This window comes from Glycine max, chromosome 15, assembly GCF_000004515.6.
Source record: "Glycine max cultivar Williams 82 chromosome 15, Glycine_max_v4.0, whole genome shotgun sequence".
NCBI lineage: Eukaryota > Viridiplantae > Streptophyta > Magnoliopsida > Fabales > Fabaceae > Glycine > Glycine max.
In genome coordinates this window covers 50,788,117-50,805,023 of record NC_038251.2, presented here as the reverse complement: position 1 = coordinate 50,805,023, position 16,907 = coordinate 50,788,117, and the positions used below count along the sequence as shown (strand labels likewise).

The 16,907-nt window shown below is 33.6% G+C and overlaps 2 pseudogenes; both read left to right on the top strand.

Moving 5' to 3' along the window:
* Positions 1-5,242: 5,242 nt before the first annotated feature.
* LOC102666078 (scopoletin 8-hydroxylase-like) lies at positions 5,243-10,953 on the top strand (annotated as a pseudogene).
* A 485-nt stretch (positions 10,954-11,438) lies between these two features.
* Positions 11,439-16,617, top strand: LOC100793980 (scopoletin 8-hydroxylase-like; annotated as a pseudogene).
* Positions 16,618-16,907: the final 290 nt, after the last annotated feature.

Sequence of the window (16,907 nt, the reverse complement as noted above, 5' to 3'; positions counted from 1 at the left end):
TACAAAATTGTAGCAAAGAAAATTTTAGTATTTGCAATTGATATATTAGAAAACTCTTTTGCAACCATGTATGTAGTGCAACACAAAAGACCAAAAAGAAATTATTAACTTAAGCAATCAAAAGTCTTTTCCTCTAAGCTTTTTTCCATATTAGAAAAGCAAAAAAAAAAGGGAATAAAATATGACTTTTTCTTCTTCAATAAACGTGCTCTTAGTGGGGAAGAAAAAGAAAAAGTGTCCACTATGACTCTGAGTTCACTGTTCACACTTGAAAAATGGAAGAAAAATTAAAGAACACGAAAGTATCACAACAAACAAAAACACTTTCCATCTTAATCACTTTTATTTTTCCTAACTTACCTTACCTGCGGCTGCTATGGGATTATGGAAGAGAAGACGGCGACGACGGCGCGGAGAGGAGGAAATAGAAGGAGTCGGCGATGGAGGGAAGAGAAGACACAGAGGAGAGGAGGAGGGAGGCGGCGGCGACGGAGGGAGTTGGAGGAACTGCCCACTGCTGGATTCGGAGAGACGGAAACTTTCCGTTTCCTTTTTCCTTTTTCCTCTTTCTTTTTTTTTAAATTTTATTTGTTTTTTAAGACTAATAAAAAAATATTGGGCTTGTAACCAAAAAAAATGCCTAGCTGAGCCCGGGCATATGCCCCTGCTGGCCGCATGGTAGAACCGCCACTGCTTGTACCATACACCAAGTAACTAATGCAAGGCTTGTATTTTTCACTCCTATATATTTATTTATCAATCTTAGGTGGAAATTTAAGGAGTGACAAGTTAATATTAGCATATGCTGTAGCAGCCAGCATTGCTGAACAGCTTATTAATTGTTAAATTTGATTCATCCTTGCATTCAACCGATTAGTGCTTTATACATAGATTCAATTCTATTGTAGATTTCAATTGATTTTAATTTTACTAAACACCAAAAGAAAGAAAGGATTTAAATCAGTTTGGAAGTCTTTCGTATCATGTATGTGATTCTCTATCTTTCCTTGTAATATTATTCATCCAGTAAGTGTAGTAAAATTTAGGGCATGCAGAGGGAAGTTCTGCAGAATGTCTGATAGAATCAAATTTTATGTTTTTCCTTACCATGCTATGGAATAAGACTTGCTTGAGATGTCTGTTACTTAGATGGTATCTATTTTTTCATAGAAAGAGAATTTTGTGAAAGAAGAGAGAGAAAAAATATTACTAGGTGGAGGATAAGATATTTTTCTAAAAATAAATTTCTATTGCAGCAAGGTTACACTTACCTTTCTGCATATTAGCAACTTCCTTCTAGCAGACATGAGCATAATGCGAAAGAGAAGTCATGAACATACTTTAACACATTTGAAGGCACACAAACACCCTTAAAAAGCCAACATTATGCTGCAACTCAATAGTGGAAGGCTGGAAGCTCTATTTTGCTGAATGCATGTTGATGGTAGATCACCATGATGTTTTTTCCTTCAAATAGGAATTGAAAACTAAGTCACAATTTGTGAAATGGTATCTGTGAAATATAATGCTTCTAGATTCTACTAGTACTTTCTGTTTGTAATCATTCTATCATTACTCTAGATACATAACCATTATGAAGTTTTGGATTGCATTTAAGGTTCTTGTTTAGGTGCATAAAGCCATAGACTGACACTTCCATCTTATTATATTATATTATTTTTTGTCTTTCAATAATGGTTTGTCTGAGTGTTGGTAAGAAGAAATATTGTGAGGACTTGGAGTGCTATTATCTTTTGGATCAAGCTAGAGTTATGAGTATGAAAAATAGTAAGATATACATATTGTTCGTTGTATTTTATAATATGGAGGTAAGCTGTAGTAGCCTGTAGGCTTGTGATTATAAGAGGTTTAGCCTCAGAATAAATTTTGCAAGTTATATGAGAAGAAATGGGTAGCTAAGGTGAGTACTTATAGATCTTATGTAACCAAAGAGAGGTAAAAGTTTCAAAAGCTTATTCTAATCACTGCTATTGGCATGTGCTTGTTTTGCACCACTTCTGGAAGGTAATGTAGTAGTTGTAGCTTATGTAACATCTTACTTGAGCTACATGGTGCATTAGACATGGTTAATGACCTATCATTAGAGTGGTGTGAGCAACACAAATATTTTGTTTTTTTTTTTTTGTTGCATCCATGTTATCAAATGTTATATTTGGGGTTTGAACCTTTGAGGTTAGCTACTCAATTTTCTAGTTTGTTGCATCTATGTTATCAAATGCTATATTTTCTAGTTTTGAATTGGGAGTGGCTTCTCATCTATCAAGTTAATTCTTGTTTTTTTTATTAGACTAAGTGTTGATGGATTGACAAGTGCACCAATTCGTCCCAAGTATTAACGTCCCAGTATCGTATCTACATGGACTTTGTTTGTACTTAGGTAGATAAATATTTAATTTACAAGTAATAGATAAGGAATTTAAAATAAAAGATGAAGAAAGATAAAAGATAAGATAAAGATTTAAATTAAAAGATGACAAGGAAAGATAAAAGATAAGATAAAAATTTAAATTAAAAGATGATAAAGATAAAAAAGTAGAAGATAAAATAGATAAGAAATTTTAATGTAAAAGATAAGAAAAATAAAAGATAAAAATGATGATAAAAAAGATGAATTCAGAAGATGAGAATGTTGGGAGCTTAACTTAGTAAAGCTACTCTTTGATGTAATATTAATGATTTTTCTCTTTTTATAATTATTACACTTTACACCTGCATCTACTAGTATACTCTAACTTTAGTTTCCCACATGAAAGAGCCTAATTTATATATTTTCTCTCCTAAATCCCTTTACAAAGCTAAAATCGTAAATTGCATTAAGAATAGAGATGTATAACAAACTAAATAAATATCAACTCATCTCTAGCGATGACTTTATTTAGATACCATTTCCCAGTTTTATTAGAAAATAATGTTTCTCAATGCTATCCCTAAAACTTACCATGCAAATGGTTGATCAAGTCACAAGCAATAATATTAAGCACAACAAGAAAGGATAATGCAAATGTAATATTATAAATAGATACGAAGAGAAATTACATCAAAAGTAGTTGGCTGTCAAGTTCCCAACAAAGGGGGTTTACCCTCTCATTGTCATGGAGACTTTACAATTGCAAGAGGAAAATATTTAATAAAGGGAGAAAAGATAAGAAAGAGAATGGAGAGAAGGAATGACTCTCATTGTTTGCTTCTCTTTCTTCTAGCTTTTGCCTTTTATAAGGAATTGTATTCTGTTGAAATTTCTGTGTATCTTTTCTTTCTTCTTTCTTCTTCTTTTATAGGTACAGAATAGTGGGCTTCTGAATTAGTTTGATTTCCTTAATTATTCTGCTTTCCTTCATTAGCCTTGCTTTTCTTAATTAGTCTTCTTTCCTTAATTAGCCATTATTTCCTCAATTAGTCCTTTTTGGGCTTTATTTTACTCACTAAACTTCATAAATCCATCACTTTTAATATTCTTTGTACAAAAACTTAAATGATGTTAATTTAACAATTATTTGCTCAAAAAGGAAAAATTAGAAGAGAAAAATTACAAATTTCTCTATAATTTAACTCCAAAATATACTCATAATTAGAAGTTATCAAACTCCCCCAAATTTAAATCTTTGTTTGTCCTCAAGCGAAAGGAAAAAGTTCAGAGTTTACCAATAACAATTCATGAAATAACTGCATACATTCCAAAAAGCTTCATTGGTCAATTCTCAAGTTCACATTTGCCATAAGTTCATGAAAGGAGCATAACAATTTGTACTTCAAATGAAATGGTTAGCAAGAATGACAAATCACAAGGAATAATTACCAACTTCAATCCTCACAAGGCTAGTGTTTCTCTCAATCCCACAAGTGTCTCGGTAAAAGTGTTTGAATTATAACAACTGAATAGTAAAATTCTCAACTTTGCACATCATCTCAATCAATGCTATCATACATGCATAATGTGGATCACTAAGGACTTTATTAGGCTTGTAACGTGGTTGGGCTAACAAAGAAATCATGGTTTTTCTAAGAATCAAAGCTTAGCATCTAGGAGAGCATTCATACTGGACTGGAATAATACTATATTTTGTAACTCAATTTAACTTGTGTTGTATATTTATTTTCTTGCAATAGAAAATCACTCAAAAAAATTCCTCCAAATTTGGGACAAATTTGTCTCGATCCATGAGTATTCTCCTACAACCTAAGAAAGGGTAGTTAGTAAATATCACATTTTGGACTTGGGTTTCAATGAAATTTTTTTTTATATTAGGCTCAAAAAGGGTGCAAGGGATGCATTCATTCACAAGATGACATTTTGGCTAGGTAGTTGAATAAAATAACAAACAAGGCCTTGATCATCTCTATATCATACATGCATTTCAAGCAATCCAAGAATAATGCAGAATCAGGAAATTAAAACCAGTTGTTCTCTCACAGTTGAAAGTTCACACAATTTATTGGTTTTCATTGAAGTATGAAGGTTTTCATTCCATTCTTTTTTGTCAAAAATACTAACCTTTTCACTCTTCTACTGTTAGTTCACACTCCATCACTGACGCTTGCTATCACGAGAATCAACCATTCACAAAAATACTCATTAGTACGCAGTTAGTCTCACTCATGAAATCAGTTCACTCAAAATGTGTTGCAACCAATCAATAAGTATCTAACTCTCTATCATGCATCAAACTAAATTAAAACTATTAAATGAATGAATTTAAACTATTGAAATTATATCATCCTAAATGCAAGAATTTAAAATGAGAATAAAAGAAAATGAAACCAAAACAAAATAAATAAAGACAAATGAAGAGAATTAAAGAAAAATCTTGATCAAAATGGGCCTCAATCTTGTGTGGGCCCTGGATCCCAAGCTTCTTGTGCAGCAGTGATGCCCACAATGTAATCATCATCAGCTCTGTTGTTACCCATGCTAGAAGTGTCACCCCTCTTTATAGAAGAGGGCTGGACTCCTGGCCAGGCAACCTGCTGTAGAAAAGCCTTTGGCGTCATCAGTGGAGGCTCCATAGAAAGGTGAATGGATAACTGGTGTAGGTTCTGGATGATGAGGCGATGTCCATGATGGAGGCTTTGCATTGTCTAGACTAGATGCTCCTGTTGGAAAGAGGAGGAAAAAGGCTTGTTGGCTGTAGAAGAGGTGGTTGGAGGAAGGATTATCGGAGGTGGAGTTGGTGGAGCGTCTGGAGTAGTTTGGGCCTTGACTCCCCTTGGCCTCGGGAGGACAATGGAAGGGGCTGCTGGATTCACAACTGGCTTGACTTCATCTTCTTCTAGAAACACAGACTTCAGGTGCCACCCAACAAGGTCAGCTTCTTGCTCAATTGCCTCTACCTTAAACACATTTTGCAGTAAGCATGAATGGATGACCCAATATTAAAGGAATATCATAATCCTCTTCTATATCCATTATCACAAAGTCCATCGAAAAAGTGAATTGGCGAACTTTGATAAGGATGTCTTCAACAAAAACAATATGGTATGCTAATCGAACGGTCTGTTATCTGAAGCATCATTCTGGTGGGAGTAATCTTCAGATTCCTAATTCTTCGATATATACATAAGGGTATTAGATTGATGTTTGCCCCCAAATCAAGGAGAGCTTTACCCACTGACACATCCCCAATAGAGCATGGGATGGTTACACTTCCTAGGTCTTTGAATTTTTGTAGTGACTTTTTCTGGATCACAACACTACAATTTCCTTCCACCATGATGCTCTCATTATTGATATATTTCCTTTTCTTCATAAGTAGGTCCTTCAGAAATTTGGTATACAAAGGCATCTACTGTAAGGCCTCTCTAAAGGGAATGATGATCTCCATCTTATTAAAGATGTCAAGAAACCGAGCAAAATATTGCTCCTTATCTTTCTTTGGTGGCATCAAGGGATATGGGATGTCCTTCACTGGGACTGAGGGTATCTCTTTTCTAGCCTCTCTTGGTAACTAACTCTTGGTCTTAGTGGGTAAGATCTTTTCACCCTTCTCCTTGCTTTCTTCTTTCTCTTCATCACCCTTTTCTCTCTTATTATTCTCTCATTCTTCATTACTCACATCCTTTAATACTCCCTCAACTCTCTTTTCTCTCTCTATATTCTCCCTCTTCTAACTCCTAGTGAAAATTACCTTGCACTTTTCCTTGGGATTCTTTTTTGTGTTGGTCCCAAAACTGTTCATGGACGTTTCAACCAATTGCTTAGCTAATTGGCCCACTTGTACCTTTAGATTCCTAATGGCAGACTTAGTGCTCTTGTGATTTGATAGAGAAACTTGCATAAACTGATTCAAAGTGCCTTCTAGCTTAGTGGTTTTCTCGTATAAATCAGGCCCTTGATTGGGAGGCCGATTAGATTAAACTCCTTGATTTTTGTTGAAGTTATTCCTGGGGTGGGATCTCCAACCTTCGCCTTAAGAGAAATTTCCCCCCTGGTTGTATATATCTTGGAGGTCTTCCTTGATGGAACCCTTGATGGTGTGGATTGGTCATATTGTTGACTTCTTTGGATACATCGTCTTGGACCATGCACATGCCTGACTCATGGGCCCCACCATAGATGTTGCATCCCCCAATGTGGATGACTAAAGAATGGGCAGGTTCCACTACCTGAAATTATTGAGGAAGCTTGCTCAGCGTCTCTGTGAGTGTCTCTAGTTGCTTAGCTACGAGCTTGTTCTGGGCTAGTAGTGTGTCTTATGATGTGAGCTTGAGAAGACTCTTATTTGTAGGTGTGTAGGCTCGATCACGAAGGATGACATAGTCACTGGCTACCATATTTTAAATCAACTCTATAGCTTCATCAGGTGTCTTTATTTTGATCTTATTACGAGTGGAGGCATCAAGTAACTGCTTTGAGTGGGGTCATAAGTCATCAATGAAGATATTGAGTTGAACTGACTCGTTGAACCCATGGGTGAGAGTCTTTTGGAGTAAACCATGGAAGCGGTCAAGAGCTTTACTCAGTGATTCATCAGGGAATTGGTGGAATGAAGAGATCTCCACCTTTCCCTTAGAAGTGTCGGACTCTGGAAAATATTTCTTCAAAAATTTCTCCACCACCTTCTCTCATGTCTGCAAGCTATTTCCTTTGAACAAGTGCAACCATCTTTTATCTTCACCAGCCAAGGAGAAAAAGAATGGGTTGAGGCGGATGACATCTTCAGGAACTCCAGCTATTTTCATTGTGTTGCAAATCTCTATGTATGTAGCAAGGGTAGTCCATGAAAGAGATTGCCTTGAATCAACTGGATGAGAGAATGTGGATAAGAGATGTTGGCAGCTTCAACTTTGGGGCGGGTTATGCTTTTGAAATACTGGGGTGTAAAGGTACTAGAGTAGTCCTCCAAGGTGATCCTCCATGGCCGGTCTTCTGCCATGATGTGTTCTTCAAAGTTGGGATATGGAAAAAAGATGATATAGAGGATGATGGTTTTTTATTCCCTTGTTGTTTTTTCTTTCTTCTTGCAGCGTTGTTTCTTCTACATGTTGCTTCAATCTCTAGATCCAATAGAACAAGATTGTTTCCTTGCATACAAGAAAGAAAAACACTACCATGCACGTTGTCACAGAAAAATAAAGATTAAAGAAAAAGAAAATTTGAAAATTGAATTTTTATTTTATTTTATTTTATTTTATTGAAAAATTAAGGAAAAATAAAAATAAAAAATAGAATATCGAAAATATCAAGTACAAAGAACAAAGTCCCCGACAACGGCGCCAAAAACTTGTTGATGGATTGACAAGTGCACAAATTTGTCCCAAGTAGTAAAGTTAAAACGGAAGTCCAAGTATCGTATCCAGAGGGACTTTGTTTGTACTTAGGTAGATGAATATTTAATTTACAAGTAATAGATAAGGAATTCAAAATAGAAGATAAAGAAAGATAAAATATAAGATAAAAAATTAAATTAAAAGATGATAAAGATAAAAAAGTAGAAGATAAAATAGATAAGAAATTTTAATGTAAAAGATAAGAAAAATAAAAGATAAAGATGATGATAAAAAGATGAATTAAGGATATGAGAATGTTGGAAACTTAGCCTACCACAACTACTCTTTGATGTAATGTTAATGATTTTTCTTTATTTATAATTATTCCAATTTATACTTGCATCTACTAGTATACTCTAACTTTGGTTCCCCGCACGAAAGAGTCTAATTTATCTATTTTCTCTCCCAAATCCCTTTGTAGAGCTAAAATAGTAAATTGAATTAAGAATAAAGATGTATAACAGACTAAATAAATATCAACTTATCCCTAGTGATGACTTTATTTAGATACATTTTCCAAGTTCTATTAGAAAATAATATTTCTCAACACTACCCCTAAAACTTATCATGCAAATGGGTGATCAAGCCACAAGCAATAATATTAAGCACAAAAAAGGATAATGCAAATGTAATATTATAAATATATAAGAAGAGAAATTACATCAAGAGTAGTTGACTGCCAGGTTCCTAACAAAAGGGGTTTAGCCTCTCATTGTCATGGAGACTTTACAATTACAAGAGGGAAATATTTAGTAAAGGGGGAGAAGATAAAAAAGGGAATGAATGACTCTCATTGCTTGCTTCTCTTTCTTCTAGCCTTTGCTTTCTATAAAGAATTGTATTCTTTGGAATTTTTGTGTGTCTTTTCCTTCTTCTCTCTTCTTCTTTTATAGGTGCAGAGTAGTGGGCTTCTAAAGTAGTCTGATTTCCTTAATTAGTCATTCATTCCTTAATTATTCTGTTTGTCTTAATTAGTCATGTTTTCCTCAATTAGTCTTCTTTCCTTAATTAGTAATTATTTCCTCAATTAGCCTTCTTTCCTCAATTAGTCCTTTCTGGGCTTTATTTTACTCAATAAGCTTCATAAATTCATCACTTTTAATATGCTCTGCTAAAAAACTTAAATGATGTTAATTCAACAATTATTTGCTCAAAAAGGAAAAATTAGAAGAAAAAAATTACAAATTCTTCTATAATTTAATCCCAAAATATACTCATAATTAATAGTTATCACTAAGTGCCTTTGTGTATCATGTGATTTTCTTACAACAATATATTTGATCCAAGTTTGACATGAAAGTTTCACTTATGGAGTTCTTGGGTTCTAGCTATGACACGAAATATTTCGCTGGTTCTTAATAAATTTACGGTTGATTATTCATTATATATTTACAATTCATCTTCCCTGTGTTCTTATATAAGTGAATCTTCTATCATATGACTAAATAAGGTATATATATTAATGTTCAATGTTGAATGTCATTTGTAGGCACTTTTCCCTTTAGACTTGGTATCATGATCATGACATTCATTGTTGGAGATTGTTAGTGACCATCATCACAGGTACGAATGTCTTTCATACTTTTTTCAAACTTTTATTTGTTAGGAATACTTTTACATCTTGTATTATGTTATTAATGACTATTGTTTTATATATAGGTTATGTTCATTATGAGTGAATCTTTATTTTCCATTTAAGATTCAATACAATGATTCTTTCGGACAGTTTGAATTAATTGTTGCATTGAATTTTGAATTTTTCATTTGGACAGTTTGAAAATAATCATTTTTTTATAGTAGATTTATATGTATTGGTTAAATTTTTTTCTTTGGTTCTTATAAATAAATAAATAAATAAACTAAATCCTAAGAAATTAAACAATTCTTGTAATAACATAAGGGTCTAAATTATTTCTTTCTATATTTCCAGGGAAGTTGTACTTGACTATTTGAAGTTGTCATCCAAGGTGGCTAGAAACATTGTGGAAGTCTTGATAGGAAAGCTTGGAGTAGAACCCGATGCATCAAATATTGAGGGCATTCTTGGTTTGAAGAAGGTTACCATGAACTACTACCCTGCATGCCAAAATCCAGAGTTCACAGTGGGTGCAGGGCGCCACTCAAACATGGGAACTCTCACAGTGCTATTCCAATATGGCATTGGTGGCTTGTATGTCAAAGTGGAACCAGAAAACGATGATGATGCTGGAAATTCCACCAACCCCTGGAGCTCTCGTAATCAATACTGGTGATACTTTACATGTTTGCCTTTCGCATCTTGAAATGAGATTTTTTTAATATTATTATGTTAAAATTATGAAGCATTCGTACCGATTTTATTGATGACCACTCATTGATAGTAAACAAAAATTTTAAATTGTCACTTTTAGTGTAATTTTTTCTTTCAATCACAATTTTTTCTTTTACAATACTCGAATCAATACTTGCTTAAGATTATGTTTTGGAAGGAATGAAAATAAGAGGAAAGAAAACAAAGATAACCACGGTTTTTCTTTTGTTTGGTTGAAGAGCAAATGATAAGAAGACTTAGACTTCTAAAAACAAAAATTCAAACTTTGCTTTTCTTTCATTTTCTTTTCAATTTAAATTTCAATTTTTTTTTCTCTCACTTTCTTTTCTCTCTATCAAATATAGAATAAATGATTTAATCCTAGTTCTAATCATACTACAATGTTGGAATCTTGAAATAAGATTTAGGAGCATAGCTCAAAATTTAGAAATTATAATCACAATTAAGGTCATTTTATGATTGGCAGGTCTTTTGCAGCTTAATACAAGTCTCATCGCGTTCTTTGCAGCTTAATCTCCCTTATATACAGTAACATCATTTTATTTAATGAACATATACTATTGTACTACAATACCTATTTCTAACAGCCTAGTTCATGTTAATGTAAGGTACTGAGCAATGGGAAGTACAAGAGTGTTGAACACCCAGTAAGGACTAGTACTCAATCCAGGTTATGAGTTCCACTGTTTACTATGCCTACAGCTACAGAGAAGATTGGTCCATTGCCAGAGCTGGTGAAAAAAGATGGGCTGGCTCGTTATACGGAAGTTGTGTACAATGATTACTTGAACAATTTCTTTGGGAATGCTCTTGCACGAAAGAAGTCTCTTGATTTTGCAAGATTCAACTTTGCCTAATTAACTAGCTATAGTATGAAGAATAAGAACAATGAAATTTGCATTTTAGTTTTTCAAGCTACATGAATAAAACACAGTGTTGATTAAATAATAAATCCAAGACTATATTATATCATTCGTTCCCTTTCTGCAGATTCTTTGCATAGAAGGATTTGATCATCTTGAGATGAGGGATCAACAATCTTGCAGATTAAATACAACTATATAGTTACATAAATAAATAAAATATACTACAGCGTACCATATGGTTACCTTTTTAAAATGTTTATACTTATTCCAGCCGCCATTTTATTTTAATACATTTACTTCTTCAAATCCCTGAATTAGAAAATTGTATGGACATATAACACCGTATTTCATTATTAAGTGTAGAAGCTCCTACAGAACAATCTTTATTATATAAAAAGGGACTATGCATTTGGCAGATCATTGCAATTTGTCCTGTATTTACACAAGCAGAAGCCAGAAACAAACTTCACTTTGCCATGGCTCTAAGTTTCAACACTTCAAATTCCTTGTATGATTTTGTGGTCAGAGAGGGCAATGGTGTTAAAGGCGTGGCAGATTTAGGTTTATCAGAGTTGCCAGAGAGGTACATAAAACCCCCAGAGGAACGAATGGACAAGCAAGATTCAAGGACATGTGATGCTCCACCCATTGACCTGTCAAAGCTCAATGTACCAGAGCATGAGAAAGTGGTGGATGAGATTGTAAGAAGCAGCTGAGACTCTTGGCTTCTTTCAGGTGGTGAACCATGGTGTGCCTTTGGAGTTATTGGAATCACTTAAAGATGCAGCTCACACATTCTTCAACTTGCCACCAGAGAAGAAAGCTGTGTACCGCGCAGCAATTAGGCCAATCCTAGTCACAAAACTTGGGACTAGCTTTGTGCCTGAGAAAGTGGACCTGGGAATGGAAGGACTTTATCAGTAAGGTATGTAGAAGTGATGAAGATGCTCTTCAGAATTGGCCTAATCAGTGCAGGTGGGGACCTTCTTGACTCTCTAAATTATGACCCTCAATATATCAAATATTAGAAAATGCCAACACTCTTGACTAAATAATGTTAGAAATTACAAAATTTGGTAAGCCTCACTTCTTATTTATTGAGTTTCACTCATGATTTCGGTCTAAAGTATTTCTTTGTATATTTCAGGGAAGTAGCACTTGAGTATTCGAAACTATAATCCATGATGGTTAGAGGTATCGTCAAAATCTTGATTAGTAAGCTTGGGGTGTCAGCATATGGCTCAAGAATTGAGCAAATCCTGGGTGTGAAGATAGTTAACATGAACAATTACCCACCATGTCCAAATCCAGAGCTTACAGTTGGTGTAGGGCGTCACTCAGACTTGGGAACTATTACAGTGTTGCTGCAAGATGGAATTGGTGACTTATATGTTAAAATGGAAGAAGACAATTGTTGAAGATATACTTTTGTAACTGCATAATATTTTATTTTTTCAGTTTTTAAGATAGGATTTAGTAAATAAGTTGATTTCCTATATTTTAGGAGTAAGACAGTTTTAATGGATTAGCCTAGTCAATAAGTGGTTCCTATCTTTAAGGAGCAAGTTAGTTTTAATATTCTGTTTTGCTAATATCTTGTTATCTAATTAGTTTATCTTTTACTATTTATTGTATCGCTGCTGAGAACAATTTGAATTAGAATAGAATAATTCTATTTTCTCTGCATACGTATTGTCTCTCTTCTCTCCTCTGTTTTTTATAATTTCCTCCTCAAAACCAACAATTGGTATCAGAGCCTTATTCTTACGGGACCTCTACCATGGAAGGTGAAGCAAGTTTTTCCCACATAACTCTTCCAATCTTTGATGGAGAGAATTATGATCTTTGGGAAGTGAAAATGCAATCCTACATGGAGTCTTTGGATTTGTGGGATGCTGTGGAAGAGGATTATGAAATATATCCGCTGCCTGAAAATCCCACCATGGCCCAAATTAAAATCACAAGGAAAAAAAGATGAAGAAGGCAAAGGCGAGTTCATGTTTGTTCACTGGTGTTTCACAAATGATATTCATCAGAATTATGACTCTTAAATCACCCAAAGCAATTTGGGATTATCTGAAAGAGGAATACAGTGGAGATGATAGAATACGAAGCATGCAAGTGCTGAATTTAAGGAGAGAATTTGAGCTTCAAAGGATGGAAGAGTCAGAGACAATCAAAGAATACTCAAACAAATTGTTGGGTATTGCCAACAAGATAAAGTTGTTGGGAAGTGATTTTGCTGATTCGAGAATTGTAGAGAAAATTTTGGTAACGGTGCCGGAGATGTATGAAGCATCTATAGCTTCATTGGAGAACACAAAGGATCTGTCGAAAATTACATTGGCAGAAGTGCTACACGCCTTGCAAGCTCAAGAGCAGCAAAGGTTGATGAGGCAAGATCGTGTTGTCGAAGGTGCTTTGCCCGCCAAACATCATGAAGTTGATGAAAGCAAAAAGGATTTTTTCAAGAAGAATCAACCAGCAAGAAGTGAAAATAGTGCAAACAACCAAAACAAAGGTAAGGATAAAAAGAAAAATTATCCACCTTGTCATCATTGTGGCAAAAAAGGTCATGCACCTTTTAGATGTTGGAGGAGACCAGATGCAAAATGTAACAAGTGCAACCAGATAGGGCATGAAGCAGTGATTTGCCCCAACAAAAATCACCATGATGAGGGAGCTCAGATTGCTAATCAAGAAGAAGATGACCAACTGTTTGTGGCCACATGCTTCTTGAGTAGTGAATCAAGTGAAAGTTGGTTGATTGATAGTGGTTGTACGAACCACATGACAAATGATAAGAATCTATTCAAGGATTTGAAGCCAACTAATGTCTCAAAGGTCAGAATTGGGAATGGTGGCTATATTCCAATAAAAGGAAAAGGAACTGTTGCAATTTCAACGTGTTCAGGTATCAAATTAATATCAGATGTTCTTTATGTACCTAACATTGACCAAAACTTGTTAAGTGTAGGTCAGTTGATTAAAAAGGGATTTAAAGTGTCCTTTGAACATCAACATTGCTTTATCTATGACATTTTTGGTCGGGAAGTTCTAAGGGTTAGAATGAAAGGTAAAAACTTCTCATTTGATCCAGCAGAGGAGGAGCATACAACCTATTTCACTCAAGTCACACCCACGGAACTCTGGCACAAGAGACTTGATCATTGCTATCTTGAAAGAATGCTAAACATGGAAAAAAGGAAATATGCAAAAGAAAATTTGAAGAAGTTTCAAATGGAGGAATGCAAATCTGTTAGCACACAAATGAATCAAAAGGAGAAGTTCAGCAAGGAAGAAGGTGTTGATAACATTGATGAAGGACATTATGGGAGCTTGATTGGATGTCTAATGTATCTCACTACAACGAGACCAAACATTCTATTTTCTCAAAAGAACAAAACTGGAATTTTTGTTGACAATCAAGTAGCCATTGCTATTGCAAACAATCCCGTGTGTCATGGGAAGACTAAACATTTCTACATCAAGTTCTATTATTTGATAAAGATGCAACAAAGTGGAGAAGTGAACTTAATTTACTGCAAGTCTAAAGATCAACTGGCTGACATGTTTACAAAGTCACTACCTATCAACAAACTTGAACTCAAAGAATTGGAGTTTGCAGTTCCAAAAGAAAGGAGGAGTGTTGAAGATATACTTTTGTAACTGCATAATATTTTATTTTTTCAGTTTTTAAGATAGGATTTAGTAAATAAATTGATTTCCTATATTTTAGGAGTAAGGCAGTTTTAATGGATTAGCCTAATTAATAAGTGGTTCCTATCTTTAAGGAACAAGTTAATTTTAATATTCTGTTTTGCTAATATCTTGTTATCTAATTAGTTTATCTTTTACTATTTATTGTATCGCTGCTGAGAACAATTTGAATTAGAATAGAATAATTCTATTTTCTCTGCATGCGTATTGTCTCTCTTCTCTCCTCTGTTTTTTATAATTTCCTCCTCAAAACCAACAACAATGATGCTCGAAAAGGAGAGTGGTTGGAAATTCCACCAATCCCTAGAGCCCTGATCATCAATATTGGTGATATTTTAGAGGTTTGGTATCTTGAAATCTGAGATTCAAGTAAATAAATCAAGTTTAAGAATTAAAAATTACAATTGGAAGTTAAAACCCATTTTTTGATTGGCGGTTATGAACTCATTTCAAAAGCCTTCACTTAATATAATTCTCATTTGAAAGGTAATATCATTTTCTCAAGGTGTAAAACTAATGAAAATAGAAGTTGATTGAAACATACTGATACATTTTGGATTATCAAGTCATGACTTTTATTATAATCATTTAAAAGTTATATTTAATTAGGTGTTATTTAATCGGTTGATAACGTAGAATTATTAATACCATCTAGTGATATAATTTTTAACAACATATTTTTTTTGTTAATTTTATAATTTTTTATTTTTAATAAATTTTAACTAATAATAAAATGTGTGTTAAAAAGTGTAAGTATGTTTGAGAGAATGTTTTTAGTATTCTTCTGTTAACATTATTTCAAAATTAAACTCATGAACTGATATCAGTGTTCTGTACTAACTCTTTCTGGTAAACATATCTATATCACGTGTAAGATAAGCAATGGAAACTACAAGAGTGCTGAACACCGAACAAGAACAACTAGCACCAAAGCCAGGGTATCTGTTCCATTGTTTACTCTGCCTATAGCTAGAGAGGATTGGACCATTGCCAGAGGCAGTGAAGAATGATGGGTTTGCTCGATACAGGGAAGTTGTAATGCAGGATTACACTAAAAACTTCTTTGAGAATGCTCATCAACGTAAAAAGATTCTTGATTTTGTAACATTCCGTTTATTTTTTAAATAAAAAAAATTATTTAAAAATAAATAGAGTTTAAAAAAAATAATGATGTTTTTGTAATTGAACAAATGACGAGAAAATGATTTTATTAATTAAAATAATAAGTTTTGAAAAAAAAATATGTTTTAGAAAATAAAGAGATGTTTTAATGAGTTATTTATTTATTTAAAATGAGTTAAGTAGAGTTTCTTTTTCATTAAATAATAAAATAAAAAAGAGTAAATAATAGGCTTAAAGTATCCTAGTTATAAACAGAGATATACTAAAAACTACGATAAGATTTCTACGCTATTTCTTCATCCCAAATTTATTTTTTTCTTCTTCCTCTCTCAAAATTCTTTCTTTTATCTGCATACGCCTAAACTTGTCCCAGTAAAAGTAGGATCCTTGACTTGTTAACCATTGGATCATCCTGAAATTTAGACATCACCTTCGAAACTTATTTTCATACATTCCCACCGTTGGGATTTATAAAATAATCTCTGTATAAACAACAATTCCCCTCGCACAGAGATAGTAAAATTGAGTCTCTAATCTCTTCTTCTTTCTAACACTTGGAAACTCTAACAAAGCAACTAGAGGAAAAACTTGAAGAATCTTAGGGAATCGTTAAAGATGTTGTTATTGCTACCGGACTACACATGTGAGCCCGCTTAGAGGTAATGAATAGATTTATTACAATTGGGATTAAAATGATCATGTGTAGAGATCTTTAGATGATTAAATTGAAGTTTATTTTGAGATGTTTATTGTATTGTAATTCTGTCTTTACGATTATAATCATGAGATTGTTATGTTTGATAGGCCGATTGATGCCCTGATGTGAATTGGTTTATAAAATTGAGTGATCTTAGTGCTTTCGTGTTTTTAAACCTATGATTTTGATAATGTCAGACCTTAATTCTGTTCAGACAATTTTTTTTAAAAGACAAAAAAATATGAAAAAAATTAAGAAAATAAAAAATGAAAAAAGAAGAAGAATAACAGGAAAAAAAATGAAAACAGACAAAAGAAAGTAAAGAGAGAGAGGAAAGAAAGAATAGGAAAAAGAAAAAAAAAGGAAAGAAAGAAAATAAGGAAAAAAACGAAAAAAAGAAAGGAAG